Source organism: Sabethes cyaneus, chromosome 3 (genome assembly GCF_943734655.1).
Source record: "Sabethes cyaneus chromosome 3, idSabCyanKW18_F2, whole genome shotgun sequence".
Taxonomy (NCBI): Eukaryota; Metazoa; Arthropoda; class Insecta; order Diptera; family Culicidae; genus Sabethes; species Sabethes cyaneus.
In genome coordinates, this window is record NC_071355.1 from 99,381,617 (window position 1) to 99,405,307 (window position 23,691).

Consider the following 23,691-nt stretch of genomic DNA (forward strand, 5'->3'; position numbering starts at 1 on the left):
CATAGAGCGGAACTAGCAAGCCATCCACACAACGTTTTAGCAAAGAGTTCGGTATTCCATCCGGTCCCGATCCTTTCGATACATCCAACGAAATTATTTTGTCACGAATTTTTTCCATGTTCAGATCAATTACAGGCATGCTTATGTTAGATGCGATAAACTCAGGTATATTGTTAACCGTTGCACTGTCGTAAACACTTTTGAAGAAATCAGCAAACATATCGACGGCATCCTGCATATTTTCACTTTTTTTAGAGTTTAGAGTGACATTCAAAGGAACTCCTTTGTCCTTACGTTTATTATTTACAAATTTCCAGAAACATTTTGGATTGGCCTGGATATCTCGTTGCAGCCCATCCAAATACAAACGGTGTAACTGTCGATGTCTTTCTTTAAAAGCATTTTTCGCTAAATTATAAGCGATTTCATCAGTCGCAGATCGAGTCCGTCGGAACCTATTATACAGCTTCTTTTTTTCTTTAAGAAGTCTTATCGTTTCATAGTCAAACCATACCGGATATTTACGCTTGATTTTAACATCACATACACGGCAATGGCGAGATAAAATACTGTATACAATATAGTAAAATATAATTACATTGTAGTCAAGTGCTGTTTCGGTATTCAGATCGTTAACATCTATCACGTTAAAAACGGAAAATTTACTCAGAAAAACCAACATAGAAGTAACGGAAGGTTTCACATCATCCGTGCTAAACGCATCGTCGGAAATAAAAACGTTACGCCAGTCTACACATAGTAGTTCCTGGGTGATCCGTGCTCTTGCTGCATCTTCGATTTGATGAGTGTCTAAAACCTTTACAATTTGACCAGTGTGTGCGACAGCATCTACAGATGCCATAGACAACTCACTAATTGTAATGTCAATTGACATGGCATTATGATGCACTTCGTTTCTGATCAGCGGGTCACTCACTTCAACACGGCAGCACTCATCGTCGTTAGTAAACACTAGATCCAGGAATCTGTTGTTTTGATTCGGAATACTGCAAATTTGCAACAAGCCACAAGCAGTCATTGAATCAACCAACAATTCTTCTTCTGGCTGTCGTACTTGATAAGGTAACAAATGCAAATCTACTTCATTCTCGCGACACCAAGTCGTATTTTTGAGATTGAAATCACCCATAACAATAATTTTGCTTTCAGGTGACGACGAATCAACAATATTGCGGATGCTATTTACATACGACTCATGTCGATCGAGTTTCGAATCAGGAGGTAAGTACACACAAGAAAGAATAATTTCTGTATTATTCAAAAGAATTCTAACGGTTATTTCTTCATTATAGGGAGATTCGAAAATAACACTGCTGCAAAACCTCTCATTAACAGCAATCAGCACTCCACCACCACTAGGCTTATCAGAATTGGTTGAAGATCTATCGCAACGGTAAACTATAAATGATTGTGGGAACACGAACAGATTTTGAATTGACTCTTCTAAATTTGTTTCACAGAATGCGTAAACATCAAAATCACGTTCCAGTGCAGACATAAAAACAGTTTCCAGCCGGGCACTACTTCGGATACTATTCACATTTTGGTAGTATATGTGCAGTTTTTCCTCCTTTATCTCATATTGATAGCAATTTCGTTGAACAGCTGGATCATGTACGCAAGAATTAAACCTTTCTGGACTAGCAACACTACGTGACGAGGGTAAAGAGCGAGGTGAATCAGACCGTCGGGGATTGTTCACTATTTGGTTGGGCCGGCGGAGGGATGCGAAATAATATTGGTGGATATGTGCGATTATATTCAAATTCGCGGAAATAAATACCCTTCTGCCAAGATGAGGCAGACATCGCTTTTTCTTTATATTCCGATCCTACCCCCACCTTGAAAGACACATAGGAAAGCTCCTCCAATTTTCTATCCCGAGGAACAAGTTTTACTATATCAACTGCGGACGCTGGTTCGATTTCTAAGTTACTGCGTACTAAAGTCGAAATATCTTCCACGGTGGCTCGTGGATCAAATTTCGATAAATACAGCCAGTACTTTGATTCTATTCGAGCGAGCGGTACTGTTACATTAGAATCAATTTCTTTGTTACCCACAAACTCAGTGCGCTGCTGGCTACGCATTACTGCTTCGCCACTGGCACCAACTCGGACACGTTTAGCCGTTTGTGGTGGGAAGTTAAAGCTTGCGGTGCGCTTGGGGGTACGGGGTGTAAGATCAAGAATTGTATTAATCTTTGCGGTGTTTTTTTGCACTTCGCTTCTCAGCTCCTCTAATACTTTATTTTGTTGCACCTCGAGATGAAGCATAGCTTCGTTTGTGGAAGCAATTGCTTGACGAAATGTTGCATTTTTCATCATTTTTGTACATGCCGCGCACATCCAAAACAATTGTTCGCGGCTGCGAATCAACTCCTTAATCTCATTTGTAAGTCCGACACAGTGCAGATGAAATGTAGACTTACAAAATCCTTTACAGGTTATTTCCTCCTCACCGGGTAACTCATTTGCACAAGAAAAACAAATGCTCGACATTGTATCGTGGCTTGACGAAAATAAACTCGGAAAAAGTGATTAACGGCTTAAATCGAATGAACTTCACTTGATTACGATAAATTTAATCGTTGCGTATTAGATAATAGTGATCACGAATAAAAATTGACAAAACTATCACAATAATTTTATAATTTTTCATACGAGGCTATTATCTAAGCGACACTCACGATCACTCCAGGAGATACTTGATTGAACACGCAATATATAATTTAAGACACTCACTTTATAAGTACTTCAAGTATACAAATAATCCTCCCATTAAAGATCAAAAAAGACTAGTAATATGCATTACAAGTTGGTTCATCCCTAGAATATATTGTGAATCAGATAAAACTAAAGATTCATTACCTACAAAACCATATATTCAGTGAAACGATATAACGAGCCCTTCAAATATCCTCTGCACTAAGAAAGCTGCTGCTTTAATCAATCGCCAATGCATGTTTTGTCTGCACTCTGGTCCACAACTGGTTTGTTTGTTATATGATTATGAGGCAAACCTCTCTCACAAGTTCGACAGCAAAAAAAAACACACAGTCCTCGGTTGTACTTCGATTCAACTCATGTAGCAACCGGATCATGTGGGAGGTGAACGAATCCAATATTTTCAAAACAACCTATTGGCACAAATATCTACTGGGTCTTTCGACCAGTCTCTGAACCCCTTCCAGCTATTTTCCTGTCACACCGCCAGCAGTCGGTGGACGATACCACCGAACCGCAACCTTCCGGAATGAATTTTATTAACACGTTCCGACTTAGCATGGCGTGGGTCTCACAGGTTGCAGTGCTGCTGGAACAACAGCAACAGCAACAACTTAAGGGAATCAATCATGTGAGGGATCGGATTCAGTGAACGTAAACTGGTTGGCGGTTTATGTGGTGAGGATGAAGCGCGTTCGTGTGATATGAAGTGTGAAAAATGCTCGCTGATTTCGAAAGTGACATAAGTGATGTTGGGCTTCAGCCTGCGCGTTTTGTATCCATTAGCTAAACCGACTAAAGATTCGATTCGCATACGGTCACACACAAAAAAAAAGATACACACTTTTCCATATCCGGATTGATTGAGGTAAGCCCAGACATGCTCTGCCTCTGCTGGATTGATCGATGGGTGCCCGGATTCGCCACGCTTCCTCCGCCGATTTTGGAATTTGAGCGACCGGTAGGCGGAGGTGTGAGACCGTAAAGAAAAGCTGCTCGGGCGGATGATAATTAGATTAGATTGATCCGACCGAATGAAATCTAGTATGCAAATTAATGAATTTAATTGACTTCTTTGGTATTCATCGACTCGATTACAAACCTGAACTAAGACTGCGAAAGCGGCTGTCCATTAAGTAAATGCTGACTGGATAAATCAAATATATTTGACGTTGACGTACGTTGAACAGAGGGACTTGTGACAACTAATGTTTATTAGGGTAAAATAACCGACCGAGCATCGTCTGTTTGTAATCAGATAAGTCACACAGGCAATTGATTGATTTTCCGTAGCAGCAGGAATTGACCGAATGATTTCTTAAGAGAAATTTTTGTTTGAAACTAACAACATTGTAAAACTATCAAATTCGAAATATTCTTTTCTCGCTAGCCAAGCCGTCGTTAAATATCTCTGGTAAGAATAAATACATCAGCTGCCCTTCGGGTGGAAGGACACGAAAAGGCTCACCGCTCGAATCACCTGCACAATCCAAGCGCCGCCGCTTGAACAGTTGAAGCAGGATTAACCCAAAGCAGTTCATATCATATTTCTTAATCTAGATAAAAACACCACGGAGAGACTCAATTTGTTGTCCTTTCTGTTCTGTTTTCATGATTTTCCTTCAACAAACATTCTTCAAATTTAATTTCGTTTCACTGTTTTGTTGCATCACACCTGGGGGTATCGTTTAGTTTGGTGTGGATTATTTTTTTCTCTTAGAAACAATTTTAAACGAACTTTGCTAAACGTCCTGGTTTTGCTGATTTTAAAAACACTGGACTATTTTACTGCCAAGTTAAAAGCAACGTGCTCAAACTCCTATGGAAAGGCTTTTTGAATTCCAAAACATGAAAGTCCTAAGCCGCTATTTGTTTAGTTCGTTAAACAATCCTTGTAAAGCTACTGTGCTGTACAAGCAGTAGTGAATGTGCACATTTTGCTCGCAATGTCTCAACACAAAATTAGTAACTCCATAACGAAAAACAGCACTGCATCTACCTATTACCCTTCGAAACAGGAAATCCGAACGTGCCGCTAGTCGCTTGGCCCGGCTCTCAGAGGTAATCCCTTAGCACTTTTCAAAAGTCATGTTTCTGTTCCAACTCAGCTTTGATTCTATACCAGCTGCGAGCACTATAGAGGTTAGGGCGCTATCGCGCCAGGCACCGTACCGACCAACCAGTAACGATTCTTTGATAATAAATTTATCATCACGTTCCGAAGGTAAAATCAAATTCAGACTTACGGAAACCGAAAACACAACTTTCTTACAGACTACACAGGCTGGGAGTTGGTGGCGGTCCGTTTGTTCCACGGTTGAAAACGCACGTTTCCGCCCCATTCAAAGTCGCCGTGTAGGAAACGATGAAAAGCTTTTGGAGCCAACGTCGCATGATTCGAAGTATTTACGTAGAAAGAACTCCCACATTGCTACTGTGAAACGTACCACGACGAGTACTACAAATGTACATACACTCGCCATGCTCCATTGAACTCGTCACGTAAAATCAATTTATATAGAAGAAGCAAGAAGAGATTTCCTTCACATTTTATGGCTTTGTTCCTTTTAGAATTCATTCCTTTTTTCTTGCGTTCCTTTGTTGTGATCACACCAGAACTTCGTGAAAGAGTGGCTAAATAGAAGTCAAGGGAATGGTCTCACCCGAAACGTGCTATCTACGCGGCTAATAGAAATTTTATTATTACATACCTATTGGATGGAATTCATGATACTACGATTCTTTGCGTGACTAATTGGGCTGGAATTCACCGGTAAAAAGGAAGCGACAACCGTGTTGCACTTTCTGCTGAAGTAAACGTGATTTCCGAAAAATACTCCGTGTTCACTTTTGCAAAACGAATTTTTCTCATCAAAGCTATAGTACGTAGTTTTTGTTCCGTGCATTCCACCCTGAAGCTCTGGAAATTCAAGCGATTCAAACAATTCCACAAGGAAGTTGCCAAATGGTCAAGATCAAACCGTTAAAAGAAAAAAGCTGAATAGTGAAATACAAATGGTCAAAATATAGTTAATCAGAATTAACGAAATTCAATCATTTTCTCTTCTAATATTTATCTGAATGAAGACCCAAGTATACTTGTACACGGTAAAAAAATAACACGTTGAAGCGAAGTGATTTACCGTTGGATTCGCACTACTTGCCTATCATTACGATTCGAAATGAAAATCCTTTGAAAATGAATCAACACAAAGCAAAACGAAATCAACAGAAAATCACTTTAATTTCCAATGCGCTATGTTTTAAACTTTTGAGCTGTCAAATGAAATGAATGTATTCGAATTAATTTTTTTTAATTAATTTATTTTTTTATTGTTTAATTAAAAACAAAATACAAATAAAAAAAATAAACCTCAGTTGATGATAAATAAAGTGGATTATTGTTTGTAATGCTGGCACGTCCAAATATGGTTCATTGTTGTCATAACCGTGGTGGAGTGATGAATCCCATAACTTGAAAACAGATAGCAATTTATTAATTTTAACAACTTCCATACTCTAGCTGTACTCACACTCTAGAATAGCAATAATTTCATGCGAAAACATATTTTCACCATCTGGATTTATGATTTTTTTTCGATCACTGAAGGATACTTTTCTACTTCGCGAGTTTTTGATAGTTGTGAAATGCGAAAAATAATTAGTTGCAAATTCAATAGATATGCATTATGATTCGATGGTAATTTCCATTGAATAATATTCAACGAAAGATCTCTTCTTCGAAAAATGGAAATCTCTCAAAAATCAACACTAAATCACTTCAATATGCAATGCTGCGTATGCAATGCTTGATTCAAATGCAAAAGCACCTGAATTGAACGTGACGATTTTTTACCGTGTATAATTTATAGTAGAGTGTCTATATACAGAGTGGCGACAATGTCAAAATTGGAATGATAAATATCTGTCAGTGTCATTCCAATCGAGCAGACGACCTATCCAACGCGTATGCAGGAAAGAGAAAGAAAAACCTTGGAAATACCGCATTGCATACATTTGGGAGGACTTGTCGCCACTCTGTATATACAGTGGACCCCCGTTCGTTTGAACGATGCCTCATGCAAACTAACGGGGTTGGTTTTTAATTTGAACAACTGGCAACCCTAAATATGCTGGAAATTGTGTGAACTGTCACCCTACTCTTTGTTATTGTTTTGGCGGTTTGATTCAGTTGGAAGTTGGAAGCAGCGAATATTTCATTCTTCGATCGGATTTCTATCATATTCGTTGAGAAAACGAAATGTGAAACATATTAAACACGCTAGATCAGTACAAACAAATCTCGCATAACTTTTCAAAAGGACCTAAGTAACATTGAGAGATTCTCTTTGGCGTCCCTCTCTTCTGATTATTACGGCGACATGAATGCATTCCAACAAAAAAATTCCTCACGTTTAGCTAGATAATGACGCTAGCAACCGATTCATGCAATGCCGGTGTTTTAAAGTGCATTTGCATTACCGTGGGAGGTGAAAGAGAAGAGGCACAAAGAGAATCTCTCATTGTTACTTAGGTCCTTTTGAAAAGTTACGCGAGAAATAGCGTTTATGCACATTGTCTGCATAAGCAAACGATGTTATGTTGAGAATGACATTTGAACCATTTTTAATTTGCACATCGTGCAAACCAACGGGGTGCAAATTAAAAAGTGTTCAGATTAAAAACGGTTAAACGAACGGGGGTCCACGGTAGTCACTCTAATTTATAGTACTATTGCTCTGTAATCGTTACATATACACACCCCTCGTCAGTTTTGTTTATAAGAAATTTTGTCATACATAATATTATTGCTGTCAAACGTTTTGTTCAACTAGCGACATGAAATCAAGAACAGTGTCAGAATCATTGACAAATGGATTTAAAACTCAATGAACAATGTAAACAAAACGTCCTCACCCTCCAATATCGAAAATTGGAAGAATTCTGCAGGTGACCGCACACAATTACTTTCATTACTCCTCCTGCATGATGAATATCTCGAAACCACGTTACCTTTAAACTACGAAAAAAATATACCGAGCAGAACTGTTTACAAATAACACAATGCTGCCAAAAGCTAGCATCAACGGTCATTGAGAGCACCGCTATCGCCAAAATGAAGTGCCCAATTTCTAAATGATCCCATTTTTACTACCGAACCGATTTACAAAAGGCCCTTCAATATGTCCCGCATTCATCAAAAAAAAATCTGGCCACTTTAGATTAATGACATCAGAAAGCAGAACGCAGTAAAAGTTCAAATCGAAAAGTATTTCCATCATAAAGTCGATAAAATGAGTCTATTTTTAATTCAGACGTGACTCTACGTCTGCATTAAAAATTGATTAATTTTAGCGACTTTTTGATGCCAATACTCTGTCACCCTGCCTAAATTGACAGCGCTGTAAGTTAATTCGCAGCAGCCATGGCGAGAACAGTCAAGCAACTACGCTCGATGCTTTGTTCGTACTGCAATTGCAATTGAATCAATTTTGGATCAACATCGTGGTTACCTCCTGGCACGGCCAGCTCCACCGCAGAGCGAAGAAGTTGGGCATCATAAGGCGCTTCATGTACGTCGGATATAGCCGATCCGGCATTTACAACATCGTTTTCCTCTGGAGGATGGTGAGAGCGTCGAACGGTAGCCTGTTACCGGCCGTCTGACAATGCTGCGCGCCCGTAAAGTGCAGTGCAGTATAAGCTGAAGAAGAAGACCGAGACCAAGGTATTCTAATCGTTTCGTTCCTAGGACTGGGTGGTCGGAGCAACCGGTCAAATGATGAACAAGTACCTAGCCAATAGGACCCTTTTATGCAGAAGTGTTAATCGAGCCTAGCCGTGTCTGCGCAGCACCCATCAAAGAACGGCTGAAGGAACATTCCTCCCGCGAAGCGCACCGTCGTGATTATAATGGACGACGAGACGACTACTTGACGTTGAACGGCAACGACTGGCTGGGAATCGGGTACTTTACCCTAGTAGCACACTGCCCATAAATGCATAACAGTCCCATCTGACTTTTCACCACTTTTGAGATAAACCTGGGAATCATCTTTAAATTAACTGTTCTTTCAATATTTCAAACAAAAAAGTTATGTTTGTTCTCAAGATGTTGAAAAAAATATCAAACTATGTCAGTCCCATATTACAAATAAACGCATAACAGTCACAGTAGTAAAAATATATCAATAAGTATCTGTTTTTTGGAAATGCCTGGACCGATTCGACTGCAGCAACTACCAAACGGAAGATTTTATGGCCTAGAAGAACACAATTGAGGAGAATTTGGATCGGATGTACGATTCCGAAGTTATAGTGGGAACAAGTTCCGGAATACATGGGACTTGAACATAGAAGCACCTTGAATCACAACAAACCCATCATGTGACACCTATAAATACACGGATTTGCAAATCTAGACTATTGGTAGTCGTATAAAGTGTTCAAGACGTCATTGGCCGCATCTAAACATGTCCGTGAATGTTCCAGAAACCTCTACGGGGATCAGTTTCTGAATTTAACTAAAATGCAACATGTGACTTCTCTAAGTCGGTACTCGAAATTGCAAAACTAGTTTGAAATAGTTCATTTGTTGTCCCATATAGTGTCCAGGATCACATTAGTCATACTCGGACACGTTATGGGACCTCACTGAAACTCACTGTAAACTTAAGATAACAAATTACAATAAAAAGGAGAAAAGGCCAGGAAGAGATTTGAGTCAAAAAGGACATTTTAAACAATTGAATTGAACGAGCACGTGAATTATCAAACCAACAACGACACGTGGTCTTGAAAGTACTGCCGAGTCACCGACAACGCAACGATCAAGGCATGCTGTGGCTGTGACTGTTATGCGTTTATTCTTTCTTATTCAAGCACAAATAAACGCATATCAGTAACTTCGGCAGTTTTTCTAAGGTTTGGAACAAATTTTATGTCACTTGTGAACAAATTGCTTGTAAAAGTATTCTGTTATGTACATTCAAGTGATTTTATGACGATCTGGACGATTTGTTTCCAAAATCGATTCAATATTAAAGAAAAATTGTCGTGGCTTCAACAGCGTTTTTCGTAGTTGCACGTTTTTGCAGATGAGACTGTCTTCCATTTGTGGGCAGCACAGTTGTTACAAACTAGTTGTGCTAACCGATTAATGACTAATTTCAGTCATAAATAGGTTGCGGCTACCAAAAATGACAAAAGTGTGCTACTAGGGTACGTCCCCCACTAAGGAGGTTAGCGATGACGTCAAATTTATTTTCCACATTAAGTTCCCAAGCAAGGTCCTTTGTGGCTGACGATCAGTGAAAGGGGTGTCCTAGCTGTTGTTCTTTCCTTCGGGGCTTGCTGTGGCCAAAGGGATATACAGTACGACAGTGCAGTCTACCGGAAGGTGCCACCTTCATCAAGAAGTATCACGCAAAGAATGAAGCTGGCTTTGGTCTATATGTCAAGAGATCACTGGAGGAGACAGATCGACTGAAGATAAACGTTGTATCAAAGACCGCACATCTCCTGACGCCTTCTACTTGCGATCGATAGAAACTTATTGGGCGACCCTCCAACGGAGAATCTACTCCAATTATGTTGTGACCACGGTCACGAAAGAGCTGCTGAACCTGCCAACATCCATCATTTCATTGACTATGACTAAGGTTCTGGTCAATTGCCATAAGGCCGCACGGTATAGCGTCAAAGCATTTTGTTAATAAAAAAATTTGTTCCATTGATTTATTTTTCGTAGATTTTTTCCAGCGCCTTCCGAAATTAGTCTGTTTTTAAGGCACTCGTTGGTGCAGTCAAAACCAGTGACCAAAAGCTTAAGGACTTTTCCAGAAAACATCATGTGAAACTCATGCTTGGCACTGAAACTTACGTCGAAACTGATTTTGTTACGCTTCCTGGACCACAATACTATACAAAATTTGATGAAAAAACTCATAAAATCCCAGAGCTCCGTTGGTATCACGAAATATCCAGTTTGATAAGCAATCTTTCATTTAGGACATCAAAGTTCTGGTTTCATAACAAATGGTGAAATCGTTCGGCAGTTGATTCGAAACCACATTGAAACCACATTGTTGGCCAAATTTATCAACCCGTGCCACTATGTTAACGGGAAACTAGCAGTCATTAACTTTTCGTCAGAAAGCCCAATCTCGGAAGCAGTTTTTCGGCCCAAAAGCGGGATTTTGTTTATAAAAATGTAAATACTGCATTCTTCTTGCCAATCTAAACACAGCGAATATATTTTCATAAACAGAATTTTTGTTTCAAACAAAAAAAAACTGCTTTTGAAATTGGCAAAATCGATGACGACTAATTTCACCTTAAAGATACTCTGGCTCCCATGGAAATTAACAGTATGCCCAAAAATCGGAACACTCTGAATGATACCCAATATTGGTTCGAGATCGAGAGAAGCATAAAAAACCAAAATGTCGAAGATTTTCGCACAAAATCGAGGTCCAAGTCCTAGAATCAGCTGGGCCATAGCGCAAGCAGCCGTACCCACCGTTTCGGTCAGGTGAAGGAATTCAAGCAGGTGATTGGATAGTTCAGCGTAGACCAAATGACGTATGAAGATGAGCTAAAGCTTATCTACCTGGCCGCCTCCAAGAATATGACCATACGTAGAATCTTCGTCCAGCACAAGCTCCGCCGTCAGTAGAACCGGAGTTCACCCAACCAAACGGAATCACAAGTCGGTCACGTTTTGATAGATGGTAGGCTCTTCTCCAACATTATTATCGACGTCAGAACCTACCGAGGAGCTAACATCGCTTCGAACCATTACCAATCAAAAGCGAAAGCTGCATGCTCGACTCTTTCAGAAGAAAAAGCGTAGCCAGGAGTAGAAGGAATACGAAGAACTCATGCAGCAACAGTACCGGTTTCATGATACACAATAATTCCTTCAAAAGGAAAAATTCTTTGAAAATCTCCCGCAAGTTATTTATACCACGAGTCAAAATGCGCAAAGATAATAATGGAGGTGTTTTGACAATGGGTATTAAACGTCCTTAAGAACTCGATTCTTCTTTATCGACAGTCTTATTAGAGTACAGGTCAATTGCGAGGCTGGTGCGACGATCCTACTGACTCTATCTGCATCACCCAACCGAGATTTGAACATACGCAACTGGCTTGTTAGGCCAACATCATACCGCGAAGCTAAGTAAGCGGTTGAGCAGCACTGCAGTCAATAACTGAATACCAAGATGGCGAGAAAAGCGTCGTCGTTCTCACATATCACCGACTTCAAAGCCACATATGATAGCATAAACTGACAAAAGCTGTGTAAAAATATGGATAACAAGATCTTGAGCTTTCCAGGGATACATCCTCCCAGTTAGCTTTGAAGTACGACTCTAGTCTAACAAGCCAGTTTTATGTTAGACGTCGTCTTGTCGACTTGACTGAGAACGACTATTGGAGTCGAGGGGAGTGTAGCACGAATCCCGCATTTCTTCTGTACTCTAAAATTTGCCGAATCAAAAGTCCAAATTCTTTCCGAATGTATGCTAAGGTTTGGTTTTGCTTCAGAATTTCGGGTGGACTGTTAGACCTGTTCGAATTTTACAAGGGAGTTCAACAAAGTCTTTCCTTTTTGCTCTTCAACATTACGCTGAAAGGTATTATAAGACAAGAGATGATTAACATGCGGGACAAGCTTTCCCAAAAACTCGGTCATTTTATGTACTCTGCAAATGATGTGGATACCGATAGACGTGGAGTTTCTGTATAAAGTGCACCTTTATGAACATGTGCCATGGCCTGCCAGGCAACTATCCTGTCAAAATGGTTTTCGAATCGAACCCGATAGATAGAAAGGAGCTTAGATAGTAAGATGGCTAGACCAGGTAGAGGAAGATCTGGCGTATCTAGGTGCCTATGAAACTGGAAAGTAGCGGTCATGGTTCGAGATAGATAGAAGAACTACGTTATACCAAGCTTATCATGAAACGTAAAGTCAATTAGGTAAGTTGGTATCTTATCGAAGACAGTACGACGACAGTTATCGAGTTGGATAGAGAGAAAACTTGGTAGGTTGTTTGCTGGTTGTAGGTATTTTTTTTGTGTGGACTCATCATTGCGACCAATACTATTGATTTATTGTAATATCACCCGGGTGTCTGCTGTAACCTGTACTGCATTTCTTTTTGTTATTATCGCTATTGAGTGAGCGATAGGCTTATATTTTTTTTATACATGCTTGTGTGTGTTGGGTTTGCCCTTTCTTCAATGTTTGTTCTACTTGAGCCACCTCTTCATGACAGTTTTGTCCCCAATTATAGCCATATCTGGCGAGATCAATCTGTGATTTACCCAGTAACTTTAAAGGTAAAGGCTTCTTTGGGGCAATATAGACTTCAGTACGAAGGAACGGTAATGAGAATAGATAGGGGTCATGAGAATAAACCTCGGAATGGCCTGATTCTACTAAAACTCGCACCCACGACCATTCGCTTGTCAAAGCAGACCTAGTAATCTTGCAGTTACAGAGCCCCCTAATAGTGGGATGCAGAATACAGTTACGTCTCTGTAGGTATATTTCACCATGATGCATCACAGGCGTTTCAAACCGCCTCATGCTATACCAAGCGCACTACACAGACAGTATGATTGCACTACCTTCCTTAATAAAAACGGTAAACTGCCAACTGACAGAATACATTTATAGCGATTAGACCAACAGCTCGAAAAACATCAACGTTTGTTTGATCTTTCTTTTCACTTGAAAAGTAAAGGTAAAAATCCCTTCATGTTCGGAATACTTCTGAGCAATAAACTGATAAAAACGAGCAACGAATATCAAAAGCATTATTTAGACTTCACCATCCAAATTCAAGATTCCTCCACGCTCGTTGCGCTTCCAATTCATATTTTAAATTACAAAGCATTTCAACAAGTTGTGGCTACGATAATGTTTGTGGCTGTTGTGCGAATGCTCGTGCGGGGGTGACTGTATAAATGTGCCATGAATCAATATCCGCTTCATGCGCTCCCATGTCAGTATTCATTATGATTTATCTTCTCTTGTCAGAAAATTATGATTTATGTTACTTCTTCGCTGGATCTGAATAATACATCAGTGTACGTGTGTGTGTGTGTGTTAGTGTGTACACCCGTCCGAACGAAAGAGTACGACCATAATAAGCGTGCACTCTAGTGTCCTGTCTGTGTCGTGCGATTGCGAAAAAGCACAAATATTTATTACTCTCCAAACGCAAAACTTTTTGTCGCCAGTCGAAGGTCTCCGCATTCCGGCGGGATCAAAACCGTAAGTTGATACTAAAGCCACTGTAGCACTGCACTGACTGGATCGGCGGGTGTTGTCGCTTGCCGTCATGGAGAGTGACATGCTGTAAAAATCAGCAACATCCTTTCCATTTAGGGCAGCCCTTAAAATCTTTTTTTTTGCTATTTTTGCTAGCGCCATTCATTCAATTTGGTTTTATCGTCCTATTCTTTGGCCATACCATCCTAGAACACGAAGGAATGCGGGGCCAAGCAAGAAATGCCGAAATAAGGCGCCGCAGGGAGGCGAGGTTTTTTAGAAACGTAACACTTCCCCGCCCTCTCTCCGGCAATGCTCAAAATCGTGCCAGCAAGGGAATGAGAAAAAGTTCAGGGAGCTTTCCTTTGTTTGCCGAACCCCGTTCAATCCTCACATAGACGGTGTCCTTTATAATGTCCTGTGAGATTTTCAACAACATAGATATAAATTACGGATAATAATGGGGTGTGTAAGGGCTAGACTAACGAATGTGGAAAGCAACTCGATATCACGTTCGACACGAAGAAGTTTTTATGGGAGGTTTGAGCGTCGGAGGAGCTGAACCACAGGGCATTATTTTATTATTAACTTTTCACCTCCCCACAATTTGGCCGCAGGAATGAATGTTATTGTATTTGTATGTGTGTGAGTGTGCGTCAGAATGTGCGTTCATGTTTGATAATGCGAAGATGGGGACACGTTTTGACGGTCGTTAACACAAAACAGTAACAACGATTCGAAATGACTGTGTGGAAATCATAATGAGACATAGTTTTAGGATGATAGTGCAGTCTCTGATTTTTATTGGTTTCTTTGGTGTCTACAAAATATGCAGTGAAGTGTTTAATCGAAAGCACAAATCATCCAGACGAGTGTGAGGAACGTGCTATTTGAGCCACATAATGTGGTTAATCGAAGTTAACTACAATAAAGTGAGATTCAAAGAAATCAATTTTTCTAGAAATTCCACTGTTTGACATTTAAAATACACTTTTCGTTTTGTTCATTAATGAAAAGAAGCTAATTTTTCATTTGGCTGCATATCTGAAGGAAGTAAGGAAAGGGTCCGGAGAGTGCAACCCATTCAGCCAAGATATCAGTACGACGCCCTTACGAACCAAAGAACTGATACAATCGATTTGTGCGCCAACAATTTTGTTGCAAGGTCCTTCTTGTCTGGCACAACACTACTGAAACACTACTTGTTTAATCGGATGTATCATTTTAATGACCAAACAGGCTTTCTGTGAAAATGGTCTACCGATATCAGTGATTTTAGGATCAAGTCAAGAATCTTGTTATTACAAATTTTGCATAAATATCCATAAGTTGATAATTCGAAAGCAGTATTTGATGTAATTCAACATTTCAATATTTCAAGGCTGGTCTTCGTTCTGATTATTCAAATTTCTGAGACAGAATCCTACAGAAGCGATTTTCAAGCTAAACTTTGGTTATATTCGTTTAAAAGTTGCCTTATCATTTAAGTCATTCATTTGTGAATCAAAACATAGAGAACGTCTTACTGAAAGCAAATTAAAGTTGCCTAACATAAGAACTCCTCAACATCGTATAATATAAAGATTTCCAGTCTTGCTTGTTGGTACTCATCTTTTTCTATAATTCTGTATTTTTGATTGGAGAAAAATTGAAGCGGCTCTAACCTCTCGACCAAAGCACGACACTACGCAAAACTGATATGTAAAGCATAATTCGTTTAGAAATGTGGCTCTTCGTTTTGGCTCCATAACCTGAACAACGACACGATGCATAAACTTTCCCGAGACTTCCCGTGACTAGGTGATCAGAAGCACTTTCTTTCCCCGCAAAAATACTGGCCACAACCTCACCGACATACGCGCTCTGCGGGGTGCGGATATCGACGCCGATCATCACCATGTGGCAGTACATGTGCGTTCAAAACTTTTGACAGTATACAAAGTCGTCGGGTTCGGTTAAACATTTGGTTATCTTACTCGCCAGTTGCCGCGAACTATGCACACCTACTGGCCGGGGTCCATCTTTCTATGTGGCGCTAGGTGCTTCGACTCTCGAAGACGGACGAGACAGGGTATGCTCGGCCGTTAATAAGGCTACAACCGCACTAGGTAAAGAAATCCCGGGTGCCCGTTATGACTGGTTTGACGTAGAATGCCAGCAAGTGATGGATAGGGAAAAAGAGCTTGAAAAAACTATCTAAGCATAGCTACGAGGAAGAATTTTCCCAAGCATCGTCGAGCGTGACATCAGTTGACGACGATTCTAAGGAGGGAAAAGCGCCAGAAGGAGGACAGAGATCATGAAGTACAAGAACAACTATTCCGGGCTAATGATACGCATCAGTTCTATGAGAAAGTGAACCAATTTCGTAAATGATACACATCGAAGCATGATATTTGTAGGAATGCGGAGGGAAACCTGAGCACAAACGAGCACAAGGTGGTTGACATGTGGAAGAAGTTCGATGAACATCTCAATGGCGATATCACAAAAGGCGGTTGAATGGAAGTCTACTTTGGAATTTCAACGGGAAGTCGGACAGCAGAAAACTAGTATAGCCGCCGGGAAGGAGTGACTTCCAAGAGAGCTCTACGAAAATGGTAAGTAACCACTACCAGTGGCACTTCATTGGATTTGGGAGGAAGAGAAACTCTCCGAGGAGTGGGTGATCGGCTCAGTTGCTGTATCAACCCGATCTTGTTACGTCGTTTATCCATCGTCACAAGAGATTCCGAAGCGCAGAACCAGACACGCTTTACGGGGGTCCGTGCTACTGTGGATCACATTTTCACACTCGCCTACCATGGGCAGTGACTATTGACGGCGATGAATTTGAGGTGTTTGATGAGTTCATATGTCTGGGATCTCTGGTTACAAGCGACAACAATACGAGTAAGAAGATTCAAGGACGCATTCAAACTGGAAGTCGGACCCACTGTGGCTGATGGCTCGACCAGATTGAAGCGTGCGTCGAGACACTCAATTGGCACACGAGTCACTCGATTTGGAGACGAGTAGCACAGGGCTGACCACAGTGTAAAGAAGTTCTTGATTCAGCCTGACCCGAACCTCTCCTACACTATAAGTTACAAGACGAAGATCTTTATTTTGGCGATAGCGGCGCTTGCAGTGGTCCAATATGCAAACTTTTGACGGCGTTTTGTTGTTTGTCAACTGTTTGTTATGCATTTTTGACAGTTTAACGTTTTGATCAACGTGGTACTAAGATATTCCTCATGCAGGAGGAGAAAAAGAAAATAACTTTACACAGTCAGCGCCAAAATCCATCGGCGTCAACTGGGAAGTTGACAAAATAGCTGCATAATCCTACAACTGCTGTGGCACGTGTGATTAAAAATACAAGGAAACTCTCATGACTGCCCGCAAAGTTCAAACAAAGCGGAGAGCAGCGCTTAATCATCAACTGCGGTTAAAAGTCATTTGGATGGTCAAGACTGTTCCCAACATCTCACTTTATGATTTGGTGAATAAACTGAATGCTTACAACTGCGCTGTGCGACGAGTCCATCTCCAGGGAGGCTACGAGTAAGTAGACAACCCAACCAAACTTAAAAAAAAAACAAACAATGGCCAAACCCGGAATCGTAAGCTATATGACCAAGTCCTAAAGAAACGCGACGGAGAATCCACAAGACTCTTGCTCACCGCCAGGTTTGTAACAGATTCAAGTTTGTTTTTACGGATAAGTGAATGAGAAAATTCACGATCTGGCATGGGTTCTGTTCCTGTAGAAAAAAGACTAGCGTTTTTGTGACGGATAACTGATAAGACCATGATTAAAAAAAAACAAATAGATTTTACCCAGATCTAGTCAGCTGCCATTACAACAAAGACGACCTACCGTGGTGCAACGACAATAGTGTCCATTTCATCCCAAAAGATCTGAATCTATCAAATTGTCCCCGCATTGAGCGATAGTAAAGCGTAAGCTGTAGATGTACACAGCAAATATCCATACCTCACTCCGTAAAATTTTTATAATTCTCTCCATCTCTCCGTGAAAGACGACCACAAAGAAAAGGTAAAGCAAAGCAAAGCAAAGCCTAGGTGCTACATTCCGTTATCGAACCTTGACCTTCTGTTTTTATACGACAGACTTCGCAGCCAGCTGTTAGAGTACAGGACAATTGCAGGACCAGTTGCTACGATCCTATTGACTCTAACAGCCTCTCCAACCCGAGATTCGAACATACGACAACAGGCTTATTAGGCCGGCATCATACCTCGAGACCAACCGGGAGGCAAAGAAAAGGTACTTTATTTATTTATTTCTCCAACATTTAGTTGCAAAGATTGTTCTCTAACTTAAGGCCTTATTTCTATGTTTGTACCGAATCGGGTGATTTGTTCTCGAGTGATCACGGCCATTCGGATTACCATTCGAATGATCGAAATATAATTGGCTGAATCAGGAAGGGCCGAAAAACAAATGGCATATAGATCTAATGGCCGAATCACAAATGGCCGAATTACAAATGGCCGAAACACGAATGGCCAAAGCCATCTTCTGCCGAAAATATTCACGGCATTCTCATTCAGACTCAAGAAAGGAATAATCCCTACTAGTCAGTAAACATAGAAAATTGCATGCACCTAATTAGAAATGGTTAGAAAGCGCTTCCGACGGCAGGTCACCGGCGAAAACTCGCGGCCTGCGGCTGTCTCGCCCTGAACCATCTAGAAAACATTTGCTACTGACACTGACAAATAAGTCTCGCACCTTATAAAGGTTCTTCAGGGGAATGTTTCGCGGAGAGAAATAAATTTAAAAATCTATTCAAAATGTGTAAATGCTCATAAAATGAACGAGAAATTTTGTTTAAGCACTTAAGCCTTTATTTAGAGCTAAACAAAAGAAGCATGTTTTTTCGCTTTGTAGTAAATCGTTGTGTTGCTTATTTGGTTTTTGTTCGATTAAAGTTCTTTCGAACTGCTTTCTAATTCACGTTTTTTTATTGAATTAAATAACTATTCTGAGCATTTCGAGAAAATTCGTATTTTCATGTTCAGACTTTCCAGGGGGTTAGAGGTTCGACGTTTTGTGATTCGGGCAAAAAGAGGGTTCGACCTTGTGATTCGGCTAAATATAATTTCGGCCTTCTGTGACAGTTGTTGAAATTCAGCCTTTTGGATTTCGGTTATTTATTATTTGGCCATTTGTATTTCGGCCATTCGGTACCAGCCCCGACCATACATTTACGCCACTTTGTTTTATCATAAGAATATTTGCTCTTAATTTTTTTTGAAAATTTCCAAATTTTGAATATTTTGGGTGTCACAAACTTTTTGCACATAAATTCTTTGGTTTTGTTTGTATTAATTTATGTTTGTTATCCACGATTGAGCAGTGAAAATCAATAGGTAAAAAAAAGTTTTTAGAAAATACAGTACAGTTGGATTTCGATTTTGGCAACAAATGCGTGTCGCCTATGTTGCCAAAATCGAAACCGTGCCAAAATCGAGACCCTTTTTCGATATGAAAAAATTTAATGTAAATGCTTTAAAAGTTGACTAAATATCATTAATCACCGATTGCAACCATTTTATGTTTAAAAAGTCCGACAAGAGCTATCCGTCCGGTGCAAATAAGTTATTGACACCCTGCGGTAAGACGTAGTCCTACGACAATAAAAATATTATTGTTAGAAACCACATAACTTTTTTTCATGAACACACTCAGGGCATCATTTTTTCGGCATTTAAAGCATGTATGCGGAAACTGATTGATATTTAAGCATATTTTTGGAAGAGAAATATCTTGTGTTGCCAAAAACGGATACTTTTGTTGCCAAAATCGAGGCATGCCAAAAACGAACCATGCCAAAATCGAACCATGCCAAATTCGAAATCCAACTGTATTGTGTCTTCGGGTTGATGACATTTTTTTTACCACGACGATTATCAATTTTTGACATTTGAATATCGCTTTCTCTGCTTTAATTTTCACAAGGTATTAAAATTGTTTACTCTGATGAATGCTGATGAACGCTGTAGACAACGTACGTTGAGAAACATTTGCTTTTTTGACGCAGGAACACGTCTCTGTTTACTATACTGGGACTGGGTAGCACTTTGTGAAAACGAAAATAGAAGTGTAACGTTTGAATGAAAGATTTCAAATGATAATAACTGCTAAACTACCGAACCAAACTGAACAACAACTTATATGTCGTTGGATAGATAAAATGACCACCAATTTTGTGGAAGGGGTAGGAGAACAATTTTATGGAGGGCGTAAGAGGGGGGGCTCCTATACAAATGAAACACAAATTTGCTGGTGTACTGAGACCCTTTCGCTTTCTAAGAGGGGGACTCCCATACAAATGAAATACAGAATTCCTCATAACCCTATAACTAATCAAGCAAATAGAACCAAAATTGACATTTGGGAGTTTCACAAGGCAACAATTTTTTCTACGGTGAATTGAGACCCATCCTCTCTTTAGGAGGTAGGGCTTCCATGCAAATTAAATACAAATTTCCTCATAACTCTAGAACTAATCAAGCAAATGGAACCAAATTTGGCATGTGGGAGTTTTTGGAGGCATGAATTTATTTTATGCTGGTTTGAGACCCCTTACCCCTGTATTGGAGGATAAGGACTCTCATACAAATAAAACAGAAATTTTTGCGTGTGTCATATTTTTTTGCTATGTAACAAGCGGTAAACTGTGAAAGTGAACTAGTAAAACCTTCTCGGAGCAAGAGACAGTGAATTCATGTCAAAAGAGAAGGACATTCGATCATTTAATGTTTTTTGTATCCAATTTAAAGGTCACATGCGAGTTAAAGTAGGATTATTGGAACATGTCAAACTACGCATAATCAAATTTAATACAATAATCTGTGGGATGGTCATTCATTACTATTTCAACCTTTATGATGCACACAAGTGATTTTTAAAAGAAATCTCTATATCTCAATGGTTACAGGCGTTGTACTTATGAATCCCCGTCCACGTATTTTCAAAGCCACCATTGCATTCAATGAAGATTTGAATGTGAATATTTCGCTCTTCTCTTTTAAACATTCACTTAAGCAATGGCACACACAGATTCTTATTAACATAAATATGCCAGAAATGCAGTTTACATTAGTCTTTGATCTAATGATCTGACATAGTCCTACGTAGTAGGACCTTGTAGTTTTTTGATTGAAATTCGGTGATAATTTAAGGCCCTGCCCAGCAGTTATGAAATCTTGATTTTATAAAGCGTTAAATCTTACGCGAAAACTTGCAAATCACCGCTGATCACTAAAAGGTGTGTGATTGCAACCGGGTGATTTAACTCCTGGTCGACAACACATATTGAAAGAAAAGCTGCATCGATTAGCATTGAGTATAGTTCTACACTCAGAATAATCTGCACATAACTAATGGTAAATTTCGATATCAAAATCCATATGATTATCATATGACACATATAAACACAATCCGCCCAGAAGTGCACATAAAAATTATACGCATATGAATAGTATGTGCAAATTTTAATGATAACTGTTAAAAACACATAAATAATAACTGTTTGGCACATAAAATTTATTTACTGGGCGCATTGCAAAAATTTATGTGTGGGACATATAGAAACTATACGAAAAGTTTTCTCAGTATAGTAAGCTTCTTTCTCCGTGATGGGAGCTTGCCACCGCGACCATTATTTTGATCTATTGTGGTTGTTCAAAAGTAAACTTAACTAGTAAGCTTAGTAAATAAAGATTTGCAGTCCTGCAGTATCAGCGCATGTGGATGTACACTTTGAATTTTTTATCCGAAACAACAATATTGAATACAAAATAAAACTTTTTAAATGCTCAAGACCGTTCCGAAACAAGCTACTAACTTACAAGGTACAGAAACTCTACACCGTTGAAACTTACCTTTCTAAAGAAGTTAATCCACGTTCATTCCAGTTGGAAACACCAGTGTCAATAGCTTATTTATGGCAGACATTCACATTATCGTGTAAGAATGAACGCGTTTTTTTATAATACGAATCCCTTCAGCATACGACGGTGCTCCTTTTACAACTGTCAAGGGTTGACGAAGTATGGGTAAATGCTACGCCTAATGTACCGTATCGACAACCGTCTCCTTTTACCTTCAAATAAACAACAAACTCCAGAAGGGCTTTAATTTTCCTACTTGCACTTACTCTCTTTCTCTACGTATTCTCCAGCTTCGTTAATATTTTATACAGTACTTTCTTTTCTGTTATGGTACACTATACACATGTGTGCACATTTCTCCGTGGGCTTATTTTTCATTCAACTCTTCCACGGCTACAGTAAGCACTTCTCTTTTCAGCACAATTTCATACCACCGCACTTACTAAAAAGGATTTCTGCTTGAACCGGTATATTGCGTTTCTTCAGTTGCTTCTTGATCCGTAGTGCCGATGAAAGGGCAATGCATCCGTTCTTCTTAACCCTGCAAGTACTGCTTTGTGTACATGACACGCTTTTCATTCAACTTTTCGTCGCTCTCCTTCCGGCGGTGGGCGCTGATATCGATCATCGACCAGGCATTCGCCGTACGTCCAATGGCGGAATGGTGGAGGATTGCGCGCAAACGCGCCAAAAATCTATTCCTTCCGTTTCCACTTGTATTCAATCTTAATTCAACTAAACAATCATATCGACACAATCTGGAAGGTATGCCTTCTCTCAAAACAATTCACAAATTACGTTTATTCCTTCCAAAAACACTTCGCTGCCACTGTAAGGATTAGATAGACACTAACCCCGCACAAACTTAAACATCCACCCAACAATGTTGGAATGCACGACGTCAACGCACAACGATATCCATCAGGATAGTGATTTTCTCACTCCCCTTACAACAGGAAATCATAGAAAGATGAACCTGAACTAGAGTGCGACCATAAAACGACTAACATCCACCCGACGCGAAAGACAGAACTCAACTGAACAGGCCGAGTGAAAGTGTAGATCCTCGCTCGTTCGGAACTGACCCGACTGTAGCTAGCGAGCAGCGACTGACTAGCCGAACAACCGAAACGAACAACCGCATCCCGAACAGCGGCAGGTCGGTCAACACGACAGGAGAAAAGCTGAGCAAAACATAATTGATAAAAACACGGTGGAGTTTTGTTATGGCGGCTTGCGTAGAACACATACAAGCAGCTTTTATGATTGGAAACGGCCGGAAAGTGGAACATGTTGTTATGAAGCATATCGAGGGTGGTGTTGGGTGCCTGAACGACGCCTTTACGAACACAGTTGAGAGTTTTTATATTTATGTGGAAGCGTGCCGGTGCACGGCGTGCTGCAGCAGACATGAAGAATTAGGAATGAACATAAACAACATTCATTCCGACTGATGAGTATCCGCTAAGATGCCGACTAGGGTAGCGAAGAAATAATCGGTAATCAAAATCAAGTAATCAAAATTGAATTATGTGTAACATGGTCAACGGTAAATCAACTTTATTCGAGTGATAACCATATTATCTAACGGATAATAATAATGAATTAGGCGAGATTCACAAATATCAATAATCAGCAGAATGGCCAGCAGCCATTTTATCACTTATTCCAAGCTGGAAGTATTAAATCTAGTGTTCGACATCGGAAAGAAAATTTAAGTCCCTAATCCCTGGCCCTAGTAAGGCAAGC

The 23,691-nt window shown here is 39.9% G+C and overlaps 1 protein-coding gene across 5 annotated transcripts in view; it reads right to left on the minus strand.

Moving 5' to 3' along the window:
• LOC128744297 (protein slit) overlaps nucleotides 1-22,939 on the minus strand; it is a 378,694-nt gene extending 355,755 nt beyond the window's left edge. For all 5 annotated transcript variants that reach the window (XM_053841169.1, XM_053841168.1, XM_053841167.1 and 2 more), the window contains exon 1: nucleotides 21,934-22,939. The gene's annotated coding sequence lies outside the window, so the exon portion shown is untranslated. The remainder of the gene's footprint in view (nucleotides 1-21,933) is intronic.
• Between the last annotated feature and the right edge of the window lie 752 nt (nucleotides 22,940-23,691).